Below are 14869 nucleotides of genomic sequence, written 5' to 3' on the forward strand. Positions count from 1 at the left end.
ATTAAAATAATGTTTTAGTTTAATATAGAACTGGGATGATCATTCAGTTAATTTAGGTCCAAATAGTTTTTGTTTGTTTCTACTTACTCGATCGACCCTTTTTTTCTCCTGACCCTACACATTTTTTATGCATGTGAGTTTGGTTTGTGGTCACTAAGTCGGCCAAGCGGGTTTCCTCTGGGTAATCCGGTTTCCCCCACAACATAAGACCACACTCTCATGTAACATTGTGCCAACGAGAGTGATAAATATAATGTTGCTATAACTTGTTTTTCACAATCATTGTAAAATAAATAAGTTTAAATTAAACACATTTTTTTTCGTTGTGTGGATACTGTTTTATAAATATAAGATGATGGAAGGTATTGCCATATACAAAGAGAATTTAGTTCATTTATTCAACCGAGGCGTTATATCCCTCGGGACAGCCATTATTTACACAGGTTACGTCTGCGAAACACTTACCGTCTGCTAGCGCGGATTTTCAACTTTAATTTACTCTAAGTGCGTATTGCGTCCATACATTTGAAAAAGCCAAAAAAAAATAATTTGAAAATACACATGAGGGTCGTATTAAAAATTATCACATGAGACATTACGGAAAAACTTATGAAGTATATAAGTACCTGTAATTTTGTAAAGGCTAAGTCACTTGTGGAGAGTGCAGCTAGAAATCCGTTTCAGTTTGACTATCGATAATCGGTTCCACACAAGTAACCAATTATCGATTAACCAATCAGTAGTTGACAATTCCATACATGTAGTTTTATTCTTGTACAATGACTGTATAATGCTTAAAATGTTATGTGTATGTTACATGTTATTTAGTGTTGTTGTTTTTAGCCGTATTATTAACGATTATAAGGTCAGAACACTTCCAAATGTATAAATGAACTCGAAGGAAAAAATTGGTGGAAATTAACCGAACGCAAATAAAGAGGGAAAAAAAGAAAAACAACTGGCCCGTTGAATCATCATAATCGATTTTAACCAAGTACAATCCATTGTCACCAATTTCAGGCAACTTTATCAATTTTCGATAATAATCGATCATTTGAACATCAATACTTACATGGTATAACAAAACAGTAAAAATAGTATCAGTTAAAATATTGATCAAATGTAATACTGTGTGGGGTCCTCACAGGTTCTTAAAGCTCTAAATACGAGCCAATTTTGCGAAAATCCATGGAAACCAGTTAAATAAGACTGCTGACAAAAAATTAGATAGCAATTTTTATATTTCTATTTGAAAATAAATGTTTTATGGCTTAAAGCGTTACTAACGGTTTAAGAAAAATGCATAAAACATCCATTTTTGAACTTAAATTAAAAAGTCTGCGATCAAAGTTTTTGTCAGCAGTCTTATATGACTCAGGTTTCCATGCATTTTCGCATAAATTTGCACATTCCAAGACAAAAATTAAAAAGGTTGTCATAACCAGCCAATCTGTAAGAGTGCAGCTTTAAGCTGTTATGATTTTTCTACTCAAAGAAATGGGAAAAGAATATGGACAGATCATGATTTAATTCTTATGTGTTTACTTGACCTCTTGACATTTGTATGAATAATGCTGTGGAGAATGAATGAATAAGTGGCTACATAAAGGCTTAGTATACTATTTAGTTTCTGCATACTTATGTTCTCAAATGACTCTTGACCATGGGATTAAATTACTTAAACACTCAGTGGTCAAGATGACTTATTGCTGATTTATATTAATCTTTTCAAACAATTGCCATTTTGGTGATTTCATTATAGCTTAATATGTACATGTACTCTATACATTCTTTTATGAGAAATCACTAAAGAAATAGACTATTTTAATGTCTATCAATAACAGATTTTTATTACTAATTTAAAATTAATGTACTTATTAAGTGTTTCAACAAAATCATTTGAAGAGGAGTGTCATTGAAGGAGTTCTCTGAGCTATATCTTTGGTTTAGTGTTTTGAAATGATTTTGACTGTATTGGAAAGTGGACTACTTTATACCTGTTTGTAAGTGTTTTTTGTATTGTAAATCGAAACATAAATCACCACAGTTTCTACTACATTTAAAATCGTATAAATTACATCTTTCATTCATAGTTTGATGCCTTGATCAAAGTGGCTGATAAAAACTACATTAACCAATTTCGTCACTTACAAACAAACTTATGAATGAACTATAATACCAATAGTGAATAATATCTATGGTCATAAATTATGATTGATGTAAGTGATATAGAAGAAATAGTCAATATTACATGCTTCGTTGAAAACCCCAATCCTATAAATTTGGTAAATGGGATGCATTTGATTTTTATTTTCTGCATGTTTATTTTATTATTGCAATAAAATTGGGCTGTGAAGCAATTAGGTTTGGGTCTTTGGACCAATTGTTGCATTTTATATAAGTTGATTTGAATCAGTTTGATCAATAAAAAAAACACATTTATCTCTCGATCATATTTCACAGGTGTCTATTTGTACGATCATTTTTTCAAAGTGATATAACTGAGCAATTATTATATATTTTAGGTACATGAATTTAAAAAGTAATATTTTTACTTTGTTGTGACTTACAGGAGATGGTTTTTGATTTAGCAAGTAAAACTTTTAATTGAATGTGTGACACTCATCGATATTTAAATCATATTTGAGAGTCACAGTTTCCTTTATTTTTATCTATACATCATATACAGAGTGAGTACAACACGTGATACATTATGTTATGTATGCTACGTTTTTGTATGCTAGTTAAATAACAGTATTGCCCTCATATATTGGCGAAACAAACTGGTAAATAGAAATACATGTAAATGTACATATCATTTTCCCAACTGCATCGTTAGTTTTAGCCCTATTATTTATTTTAGGTCAATTGGCTACTTAGAAGTTAAAATATTTTGACAGTTTATGGAATATATTTGACAGGTATGTACGTATCTACATAAACTATCCCAGTATGTCAAGTTAAGTATTTACCGAGTTATGTCAATCTGTTGAGAATTCGTTGTGCGCAATCTTGAATTGAACAAACATATTGCATTAATTGAAATATTACATGTGAAGTTGCGCGGTTTAATTGCACTTCTTGTGAGGATGGATGTGTGCGTTCAGCTAGCAGTCCTTAATATGGTTAGTGGTTTTAAAAAAAAGAGACAGATTATGAAATGCAGTTTTTGGGATTGCCTAGAGGACATTTTTAAAGACTTTAAACAAGCATATATGCACACCATCCTCAGAACCCACGCTTTATTCAAATTTTATCCAATGGTGTTAAACCTTACAGCCATGCAGTGCATAGGCACCACCAAGTCATTTATAGTGAACACGATGATTCTCACAAATTTATGTACGATATTGACCATGAAAAATTGAGGTACGGGTAATTAATTATATATATATATTGTATGTAATATATATAATAAAAACCATCAATGTTTTGTAAATCGGGCTCAATTAATCAATTCAAGGAAATCATTTTACCATTCTTAAAAATATAGAATGATTTTAAATATATAAGTAAAAAGTTGGTGCATTCTGACCATTTCGGATCTTGAATATATAAACACATTGTCTAATATTTGGATGCAATTCTTATTCGACTCACTTTTTTTCTTCTTTTTTCGACTTCCAGTTAAGTTAAAAGGAATGTGCTTCCATTGATACAGAAATATTTTGATTGCTTGCAACTTAAATAATTAATGGAATGCAAATAAATGACATTGGCAAATTTGTTATCATTACAAAACATCATTAATTGATGAATAGGGATTTGATTAAATGTTTCTAACCTTTTTCACAGATTTTTTTCAGTTGTGTTTACATTACACTCAGTTGCATAACGTTTTGTCAATGACAGCTTAAGAACCCCAGTCACTTTTGAAGTGGGAAATAAAGAAGTCATTAATACAATCGTTAAATGTTTGTATATATGTTCTGAAGGCCTGCTGTAGACAGAAATGTTTATACTGATGTCGGAAGTCATTAAGACAATAATTATCTGTGTTTCTGTTTCAGTGTTGCCGAAACTGTCAGTGGAAAGGTCTCTGGTTTATATCAAATAAAGAAAGGATTTAATAACTTATAAGGTGAGTTGGATTTTGATATGGCTGTCTTATTAATGTAATAATTTACTGAACCCTGTGGACAATCACATGGCTTGATGACAGCAGCTTAAGCTTATAATAAATCAGTTCAACTATTCAAAATTTTATTTTACACATACATTATATTTGACAAAATTCAGAAGTACCCTAAACTGTAATATATTAATATTACAGAATAGGGTATTTTGAATTTTGTCAAATCTTTTTTCAAAGGCAGTGCATTATATTGAAGTTGTATATGTTCAAGTATGTGTATAAAATATCATTTTGGCTAGTTAAACTGATTTATTACGACTACCGTAATATGAGCTCTAGTCTAAATAATTGTATGTGAACAGATTTTTTCATGATTTATTGAATGGCAAATCCTTCAGGGATAAGAAAAATTAATAATATCATAATCCTGTATCAAACGTCTATTATTTCAGACAAATATGAGCTCCTGCCATCAAGCCACTGTGGCGACTGCTGAGCCTCTGAGTTGCTGCTCAGGCCCCAATTTTTCGAAACTTCTTAAGGACTTTAAGACTGTCCCTTATAACAGGATTAAGCTAAACTCACTATTTTTGTTGTTCTATTATATGCGTTATATTTACTTCTTTAAGAGTTTTTATAAATTATATAAAAAAAATCTGTATGCTAATTAGAAGAAACCATTTTTCATTTATCAAAATCCATTATTAGTATGTATTTTGGCTAATTGAAATAAGCGACTTAAGCCTGTTAAACTTAAGAAGTTTCGAGAAATTGAGGCGAGGGCATTTTGTGCAAGTGTAAAGTGCAAGTGTATTATTTCAATCAAGAGGGCAGTGGTCGAAGTATCTGTATCATACCATGTCGTCAAGTGTAACGTCCAATAACTAGCATGCAAATAACTAAGTGAATAGCATTGTTATTTGTCTGCATGATAGTTATTGCATGGTTAAGCTCTGCTTTCTTAAAATCATATGGATAATGAGAGTTAAATAATTGCAATGTATAGACAAAGAAAAACAAAGACGAAGAAAACCCTCAAACATGGTTCCAAAATTTATTCTGGTACAAATTTTTTCAGATTGCTAAAAGATATTTTTCTATTTCCCGAGCGTTGTATAACTTTTAAAAAACATGATGTCAGTTATTATGACATTGTTTACAAATATGTAGTAATCCTTGCTGATAATCTTTATTTTAAAGATAATGTTTAGGAATTATATATAATCTGCTCCAATATTCAAACCTTCCTTACAGAGGCCCCATATCTAGAAAACATCTTAAGGTAACAATTCAAAGCTTAAGTATAATCATCAAATTTCATTCAGTCAAATTACTTAAACTTGATTTAACAAAATAAAAAATAGAATTTCAAGGGTTTATAATAATCTACCTACCTCTTTAAACCATCCTCAGATGATCTTATTGATGATAAATTACATATACATCTTTTTTTTATATTAAGCAAGTTTGAAAATATTGGTTGATTAAAGGAAAAAGGTTCTATTGAGTGAAATTAAAAAATAAAGCATTCACATTTATCCCCCTGATTGCACTTGCTGAAGACTGTGGGAGATGTTCCTTTAATAAAATAAGGAATTGTTGGAGCGATTGTTTAGAACTCTGTAAAGTTTACAATGTGAAATACGACATTATTGGTTATAATTATTTTAAAAGCGAACTATTTGATGATCTGCACACAATTTCATTTGAATATCAAAAAGTACAGACTGCATGAAACAGTTAATTGTCTTAAATTTTGTAAGAAATGTAGCAGATGTATCAAAAGTGTATCCATTAAACTTCCAGACCAGTATGGATTTGAAAGTTAAAAATGATGACGTTAATTGCATTGTTATCTTTAACAAAGGACAGAACAATCGACTCAATGTCTCATATCAAATTTTCTGAAGTTGCACAAATTATAAAATAAAGTTTTTTCATTACAATTTATCCGATTCAGATTACGATTCAGATTACGTAGACAGAATAGGAGTGAATACCACAACTCACCGATTTTGTCACGCCTAGATGACCTCACATAAATCTACTGATTTATAATATCAACGAAGGTGCGACTGTATGCATTTGAATATTGGATTGTATGTAATATTATATGCGTAAATACAACTACAATTAATTTGAATTTACTGGCTCGTTCATATTTAAACTTTCCCTCTTTCCTGAGGGTAGTCTCTGTGTTTAAAACTTCGAAGTTCATTTATTTATGTGCGAAATATCTTTGCCACTTTAACGACGAGGATTATTGAAGGCAATCATAAAGTAAGCATTTGTTTGTTTTTTATTGAATAAAATGTTGCATAATGAACTTATAACGATTTGGTCAATGTACTTTGGGTTTGTTTGTTTTCTTAATAAAATGTTGTATCATAATGAGTTGAATTTGAAAGAAATGAGTATAAAACAAGTTATTTCTACCTTATGAGACAATAGTAGAGTGCAGTAAATCTTTAAGCATTCACCAATCATTTAATATTTTTTGTTTTTTTCTGTTTGTAACAAACAGAAAGTACACGGTTACAATCTTGTTATCAGTAATTAATATTTTCCATAAATGCATTATTAAGTTAGTAGTAAAAAGTTTATCAGTCAAAATTGGTGTTTGTTATACATGTATTTGCATTGATTTTGAATGAGAATGTCACTTTAAGTTTATCTACAATGAATTTTCAAACATATTTTACCTATATATAAGTAATCTGCACGCAAAGTAACCCATTAAAATAATATCAAATACATAATTGAGTGGGGTCATTATTAGAAGGCATCAGCATTTAACATAACTGACTATGCCCTGATAAAACTACATATGTTTATTTGTTGATTTGATGCCTTAATGATTTTGATAGTATGGGTATAAAGCCTTTAAGTCTTGATATAATTATGGTATTCAGCTATACATTCTGTTTTTCCTAAAAAAAGTCAGTGTTATTGTCGACAGAATGCAAAACATTCAACCTCAGCCCTACCTAAAACCCATTCAAATGTTAAAGGAAATTTTATACACTTAAAGTTGCCAGCACCATTATGCACATCTTGTGTAGCATTTAGACCCAGTGGCTTAAAAAAGAAATGAATTATGTCTAGTTATGTCCCTTCTTGACTTGGCAGACAACAAACAGACTTGAGTGTTGGCAACTGTTTGTGGTCAAACAAGTTGTTTTTTACTTGAAAGCTCTGATTATTTTTCATTTTATTTTAATTGACAGGGACAGGACCGAGTAGGGCTGTAGCTATGGTTGAATATCGCTTTTTATACAGACTAGGGGCAGCTGTTTTACTGAAAATTGCAGGTCAGCTGTTTCTGAGGAAGTTGTAGCTGTTGATGTAATAACTCACAGATGTCTAATAATGATTGATAACCAGAAACAATTACATCTTTTTAAATATTAGGGCCTTATTGTAGTTTATTTAGGGTATTTAGTGCCTTTGTAGGATGAAATTTGAAGACTTGATGCCTTTAATGGTCAAATTCAGTGTAATTGATGCTTTATTGATCAACTGTAACAAAATAGCTTTCAGTAAATTTGTGAATTTTAGTAAGCCTCAGATAAATCAAATATGCAGGAATTATAGAGGAGACAGAAATGTATTTGTTAATGCTCCGGGGCAGGAGGTCTGCCTGCCCGGGTCTGGATTCTTCAGGGTCGAGTCTAGATTTGCCAGGGTCGGTATACATATATCAGGAGTTTAACAGAAACGATTTCCTATCCTATGAACACATTTGTTTCCACAATTCTCATTAGGAAGCTGCAATTGACCTACATTTTGTCAGTTACAACCTGGCTGGAGTCTTTTGGGTGTTATAAAGGCTTGATTGACCAGGATAACTGGGGGCCAAACTTGGTCAATAACGGATAATTGGGCCGATACAATCATGTACAATTATGGTCAGTTTATTTACAGCACAGGCACAGAGCAAAGGTTCACAATTTAGTGATATTTATTTGACAATAGTCGAGACTCAAGAAGAAAAATTAGACTTGTGAAAGGTTGGACTTGTTGTGAAAGGTTGGACTTGTTGTGAAAGGTTGTTTTCTTTGCAAATACACAATCTTTTATCCAAGGAAAGATGGCATCCTGGCACAAATATTCACTGTGGGCATAGCATTTACTTGTGTTAAGTGGCAATCACTTGAAGCAGAAGAGGCAATTTCATGAGAAATGCAGATGTCGGGATAAATATTAGTTATTTGAGCAAATAGTGAGTGTCGGCTAAGTGCTTACTCCTTTATATTCAATGCTGCATATTCCTGAGCCCATTTTTGAGAAAATTATAGTTATCAGATGAAGAATAAATGTGCCAATTAAGTGCAGGTTTTTGGATTGATAATAATGATTAAGTGCAAGTGTTTTTTGAATTTGATGCAGTTACTCAGGATCTTTTATTTGCAGGAATCTTCTTAAGTATGATGGTAATTTTAGGCAAAACAAATAGTTAATAATTGTCAGAGAAAAGGTTTAGGTGAAATTATTGATGCTTTGAAATGATTTTGAAATGTTTTATTTATTTATTGGTAGTGTAGTCCTGAACTGGCTTATTCAACTTTTTTATGGTATAGAATCCAGGGCACACTCTGCCCATTCTTAATCATTAAAATGTTACTTCATGTCATCTTCTGTATGAGATTAGATTTGGTGTTTGTTACACAAAGCCATCTATGTATCTGGTTTCTGAGATGCTGGCTTCACAATGTGATGGACACTGATTGCCTGGACAAATTATCGATCAATAGGGTAGAGACTTTTCAGGATAGAGTTCATTAATATAGTAGGGCAGTGGATTTAGAGATATTGTCATTATAAGACCTGATTATGTGAAGATTTCATTATTTCTTGGCTTTGTTGATATTGGTTGCAAATCAGGGATGATTTTACTATGCATGATACTGAGGTAAGAGTTAACTTTAGTGAGAATTTCATTAGAATTAATATATTGACTGAATTTCACTAAATTTGAAAGGTAAAAATTCAAGGGCTAGCTGCTGCTGTAATTTATATCTGTGATTAGTTCAAGCTTTGAAATGATTGAGCATTGTCATTTTATAAATGTTGATTAAATGTTGTGACAGTACAGTCTCTCCAGTTCAATTCGTTTTAGAAAGAATGGCTGAAAAAAGTCACTTTGAGTGATTGAGCTAGATGGGTCACATTTAAACTGACTGTTCACTGTGGGAATAATATGTGCGGGTTGCATTCACGGTGTTCAAGCAATCATTTTCTCTCGTGGCAGAGAATAACAGTATGAAATTATTTGTGTGTTTCATCAATTTGTTGATTTTATGGTCACATTAATTAGATTTGGGGCATCTGTAGCCTTAGTACAAATAATTGTACTTTGACGGATTTTTTTTTAGATTTTTGATATGGCAAATCCGTTAGGGATTGGAAGAATCCCGTATAACACGTCTATTATTTTAGACTACTGTAGCCTACATGTATGCATTATCATTATGACCATTAAATCTACTGAAAAACAAAATTGAAGCAGAACCCACTTTTCTATTAACATACAGATTACCTTAAGGATATTCCTCTTTTCTAATGGCATACAGACTACCTTAAGGATATTCTGCATTTCTAATGGCATACAGACTACCTTAAGGATATTCCTCTTTTCTAATGGCATACAGACTACCTTAAGGATATTCCTCTTTTCTAATGGCATACAGACTACCTTAAGGATAATCTGCGTTTCTTATGGCATACAGACTACCTTAAGGATATTCCTCTTTTCTAATGACATACAGACTACCTTAAGGATATTCCTCTTCTAATGGCATACAGACTACCTTAAGGATATTCTGCGTTTCTAATGGCATACAGACTACCTTAAGGGTATTCCTCTTTTCTAATGGCACACAGACTATCTTAAGGATATTCCTCTTTTCTAATGGCATACAGACTACCTTAAGGGTATCGCTTATTTCTAATGGCATACAGACTACCTTAAGGATATTCCTCTTTTCTAATGACATACAGACTACCTTAAGGATATTCCTCTTTTCTATTAACATACAGACTACCTTAAGGATATTCCTCTTTTCTATTAACATACAGACTACATTAAGGATATTCCTCTTTTCTATTAACATACAGACTACATTAAGGATATTCCTCTTTTCTATTAACATACAGACTACATTAAGGATATTCCTCTTTTCTAATGGCAAACACTGACTACCTTAAGGATATTCCTCTTTTCTAATGACATACAGACTACCTTAAGGATATTTTGCATTTCTAATGGCTGATGATACAGACCACCTTAAGGGTATTCCTCTTCTGATGGCATACAGACTACCTTAAGGATATTCCTCTTTTCTAATGACATACAGACCTGCTTTTCTAATGGCTGCTCAGATAAAGTCACTTGTAACTCACACACATCAACTAGATTTTGTGAATTTTACTGAGTCACAGAGAAATTGAGCAGTTCCAGGTAAAATATTATTCATCAGAAAATATTAATCGTAACGGTAATTGTTTTACAAAAAAAATGACGTTGTGTTAGGATATTTCTGGCCTGTGAGTATTTTTTTGCCAATACATTAACTGCTTTGATGATCATGAGGTAATGCTCCAGAGAATATTCTTTTGAGAATGCACCATATGGCTTTACTGCTGATTCAGCTGAAACACATTAAGGGGGTTTTGTTTAATTTTGGTTTTCAGCTAACCATTTTTGGGGCACCCAACCGTCATTTTTTCTTTATTGCCAACCTCAAACATTTGAAAAAAATCTCACCATTATTTGTTTTCTTCTTTTGGGCTGAACTTTCGGTAGTTTCTTGAAAAGAAAAGATGCTTTATAGTACCCAGACAAAATAGTGGCAGTTTTCAGTGTGTAAACGATATACACAACTTTACTTAAAAGAAATATTTCACAATCTACCTGCCCTATGCTTCTGGGAGGTAGCACGAACTGACATAAGGAACAAAGCATTATTATATTTAGGCCTTACTGTACTTGTATATTGTAATCTGAAATTCACATTTGCAATAGATTGTTCCTTGCAGAGCCATTAAAATGTTTTTGATCTTTGAATTATTTAAAAGATTTACTCTTCCTCAATGCAGGCTGTCTCCATCCTGAAATAAGACCACACTAATAGAATTTAAATGAGAAGTTTGACGGATATTGGCTGAAAAACAAATTGGTGTCAGCAAGCAAAAAAAATAAAAAAAATATACTTCTTCATTTTTTCGAATAGAGGATGTGGTGAAGGTTAAACCATTTTTTGGTGTAATGATTTATCATTTTGAATAATAATCTTAATTGAACGTTATTATTTGATTCACCGTTCTTATAATTGTGTGATTTTAAGCAAAATAACAACAAATATTGTAACTGTTTAAGTCTTTGCTGAGTTTTCAGAGATGTATTAAGTGTTTGCCTCATTTGACGCAGCCTGTTTTTTCAACGAAGTTTTTTTGTCATGGTCATTAGTGAAAATATAATTGCGGTCACATGTTTTTATATGTCTTTCCTTTTACTTTTCTGGAGCAGGTGCAGTAAATCTTGCTAACGAAACCAATTTGGTCTGGATGCATTTTTTCCTCTGTCAAGCATAAAAAAAAAGTTTTTTGTTTTCTCACTTACCTTTCCAGTCCCGACCCTGCACTTTTTTGCGTTTTGATCGATATTTCCTCCAGCTGTATTGTTTTTCGTGACTGATAAAGAGGGGTTTTGTACAGTATGCCGGTTCTTAAAAAGAAAACAGTCTATGCCTACCTAACTAGCCCTATGTTATCAAAAACAAACGATTATTTTTTTGGCCTCATGTGGCTGACAGAACTTGCCGAGAACAAAAGAAAAAGCACTCTACCAATATCAGTTTCCTACCATGTTGATGACATTACCTAAATAAACACATCATCCCCAGAACCTTCAGACAAATGTTTATATAACAATAAGCTTTTATTGCGGTACTAAACAGAACATTATTGCAACAACCAAAAGTTCCAGAGTATGATCACACAATTTGCCAAATTTAGAGCCCTCAAGAGTATGAAATTACTGGGGCTGTTCCAGGATTTGGCATGTCAGGGGGATGCTTCTTCGGCAGTTACAACTGTGAACAAATTTCACAGGGCTCTCTTGCCAAATCATAGCGTATGCATGAAATTACTGGGGAGATTCCAGGATTAAATGGCATGAGGGGAGTGCTTCTTCGGCAGTTACAACTTCAGACAATTCACAGGGCCCCGTCCCTAAATCATAGTGTATGCATCTTTATTACTGTGGCGATTCCAGGATTTGGCATAAGGGGGGTGCTTCTTCGGTAGTTGCAACTTTGGACAATTCACAGGGCCTCCTCCCCAAATTGTACTGAATGCATGAATACTGGCGCAATTGCAGGATTTGCCATGAAAGAGGAGTGCTACTTTGGCTGTTACAACTTCGGACAATTAACAGGGCCCCGACCCCAATTTATAGTGTATGCATTAAATTATTGGGGCGATTCCAGGATTTGGCATTAGGGGGGTTCTACTTTTGCAGTTGCAACTTCAGACAATTTACAGGGCCCTGTCCCCAAATCATAGTGTATGCATGAAATTACTGGGGCGATTCCAGGATTTGGCATAAAGGGGTTGCTACTCCGGCAGTGACAACTTTGGACAATTTACAGGGCCCCCTCGCCAAATCATAGTAATTGCATCTTGTTAAGGAGTTATTTTTTTGGCTATTTCTAGTCTGGAGTGGTGCGTACCTGATTTAGTAAAACAGAAATAAACATTATATATTATTATAATTCTATTAGTGAAAGCTCTGGGGAAAGGTGGCAATGTTGGAAAACATTTCTCAGAAGATACAAAATATGACCATTCCAGCAGTCAAGTTGCCATAGTTTTATAGATATTGTATACATCAAAGCAGAGGTAGCTCTGTTAAGATCAATATAGCAAGCCTTAAAATAGCTTCAAGCTGATCTCTGCTTTCTTATGTTTGTAAACAAATACTTCCTATAGACAGGCTTGTTGGTCAATATTGTCACACTTTGTTCTCACATTTGGTAGCGAAAATCCATTGGCGCACTCTGACAGTGAGGATAATTTGTACAGGCTACCAGCTAGCCCATTGATAGGAAACCAAGATAACAGGGATTTGTAGATGATTGAATCAGCTGATACATTTATTGTTCAAAGCATAATGTGGTGAACAGGGTATTGTTTAAGCTGACTGTACAATTTGCTCAAGTTTCATCGTCTAGACTATTCAGGCATTGGATGTTTAACTACTTCAGTCTTTGCTCTATTAAGTGTTCATATGAAATGAAGTAGAACAGCTGAACAGTGTGAGCTTTGGAAAGGATTAAATATATAAAAAAATCAGAAAATTTCAGCGCTGTAATTTGCTTTATGTGAACTTTTATTGAACACAGAAAATGATCTCTGTTTTGAAATTACTTCCATGGTAAGTACAATTCAATTATTCAGTGCATGAGTTTGTTAATTAATGAATGTCAGGTAGCAAGGTCAATATATTCACACAGTACTGATGTTTCAATCAGGTTTGATTTGTTCTGTTCATACTTAAACCATATGGTTAAAATCAAGTAGCTCATTCAGACAGAAAGCTTGTTATCAAATTGTTCAACTTGATTTATAACTTCCAGTGTTAAGGTTTACAAGTGATGAGTCAGTCGAAGGAAAATTCGAATTTGCAAATATCTCTTTGTTCATTTGATCATATTCTGCTGCTTTTGCAAATATTGGGCTTACATAAAGGTCCCTGGGGGGCAGATCCCGGACCTGACATTAGAGGGGCCTCATTCACTTTAGGGGCAGTGACCTTGAGGACATTCTGTTACAAATGATGTCAGCTGTGGAGAAGTATTATTTTTAATAACAGTACATTAATTATACGATTATTTAAGATTCTGTCAGAAACTATTAAAAGTGATGATGCCAAAACTTGTGGATTTGATAAATGTTGATTTCTTCACTGCCCAAGTGGGCTGTTACAGTACCTTCATGCAGAAATGAATGTAGGATTTCACATCATAGGGGGTGCACCAGTCAGGGTGTCAGTCAGTCAGTGCCCCTCCCCCAAAACCCCCAAGGTAAGCTGTGAACATGTCAAGGTGGTTGTATTTCCCAGAGAAAAATTTGGCTAAACTTAAAGTCTAAAGAAGTGCATTTTGGTGTAATTTATGCAGTAAAATGTTTGCAGTTCTAAATATATAAATATATAGAAAGGTCTTAAAACATTACATCCATTCAGTGATAATGCATGTAAGTGTATGTATTAGCACATATACGGTAACAAATTTTATACGTAAAACATAAAGTGGCGACAGGGTGCTTCCATAAAAACAAATTGCCATTCATCATTGTTCATTGTCAAATGTTACATCTTTGATAAGACTTGCATATATAGAGAAGGTCAGCAGTCTGTATGTGTCCGTTAAGATAGCATCATGTTATTGTTGGATCAAAGTGGCTGGGAACTGTGTTAGGCCACCTAGATAATTGATGTGACTTTTTATCTAATATTTTTATCAGTACTTTAGTGTGATGTTTTATCTTATGGAGATATAAGTTTAAGATAGTATGCATACTATTCTTGGCTTTATCATGATTATATAGATATGAAAAAGGTACTGAGGATGGTACTGAACTAGACATCTATTTTGGTGGTTGACACAGTGTTCATGTTACAAAAAGTCCTATGTAGAGGACTGATTTAAAACATGATAATCATGCATAACATAGTAGATATGAAATATAAGTGGTATTTGAAGGCATCATGAGACATAGTTATTTATGCAC

The 14869-nt window shown here is 33.0% G+C and overlaps 1 protein-coding gene across 6 annotated transcripts in view; it reads left to right on the forward strand.

Moving 5' to 3' along the window:
• The window catches only part of LOC128238610 (transmembrane protein 198-like), a 40171-nt gene that overhangs the window by 14283 nt on the left and 11019 nt on the right, over window positions 1–14869 (forward strand). For 3 of the 6 annotated variants that reach the window (XM_052954733.1, XM_052954714.1, XM_052954740.1), the window contains one exon: window positions 4011–4081. The gene's annotated coding sequence lies outside the window, so the exon portion shown is untranslated. Of the gene's footprint in view, window positions 1–4010; window positions 4082–6126; window positions 6356–8414; window positions 8509–13126; window positions 13512–14869 lie in introns of those variants that run through there. The other 3 variants (XM_052954724.1, XM_052954756.1, XM_052954748.1) reach the window with 3 other exon arrangements.

The sequence above is a fragment of the Mya arenaria genome, chromosome 1 (genome assembly GCF_026914265.1).
Source record: "Mya arenaria isolate MELC-2E11 chromosome 1, ASM2691426v1".
NCBI lineage: Eukaryota > Metazoa > Mollusca > Bivalvia > Myida > Myidae > Mya > Mya arenaria.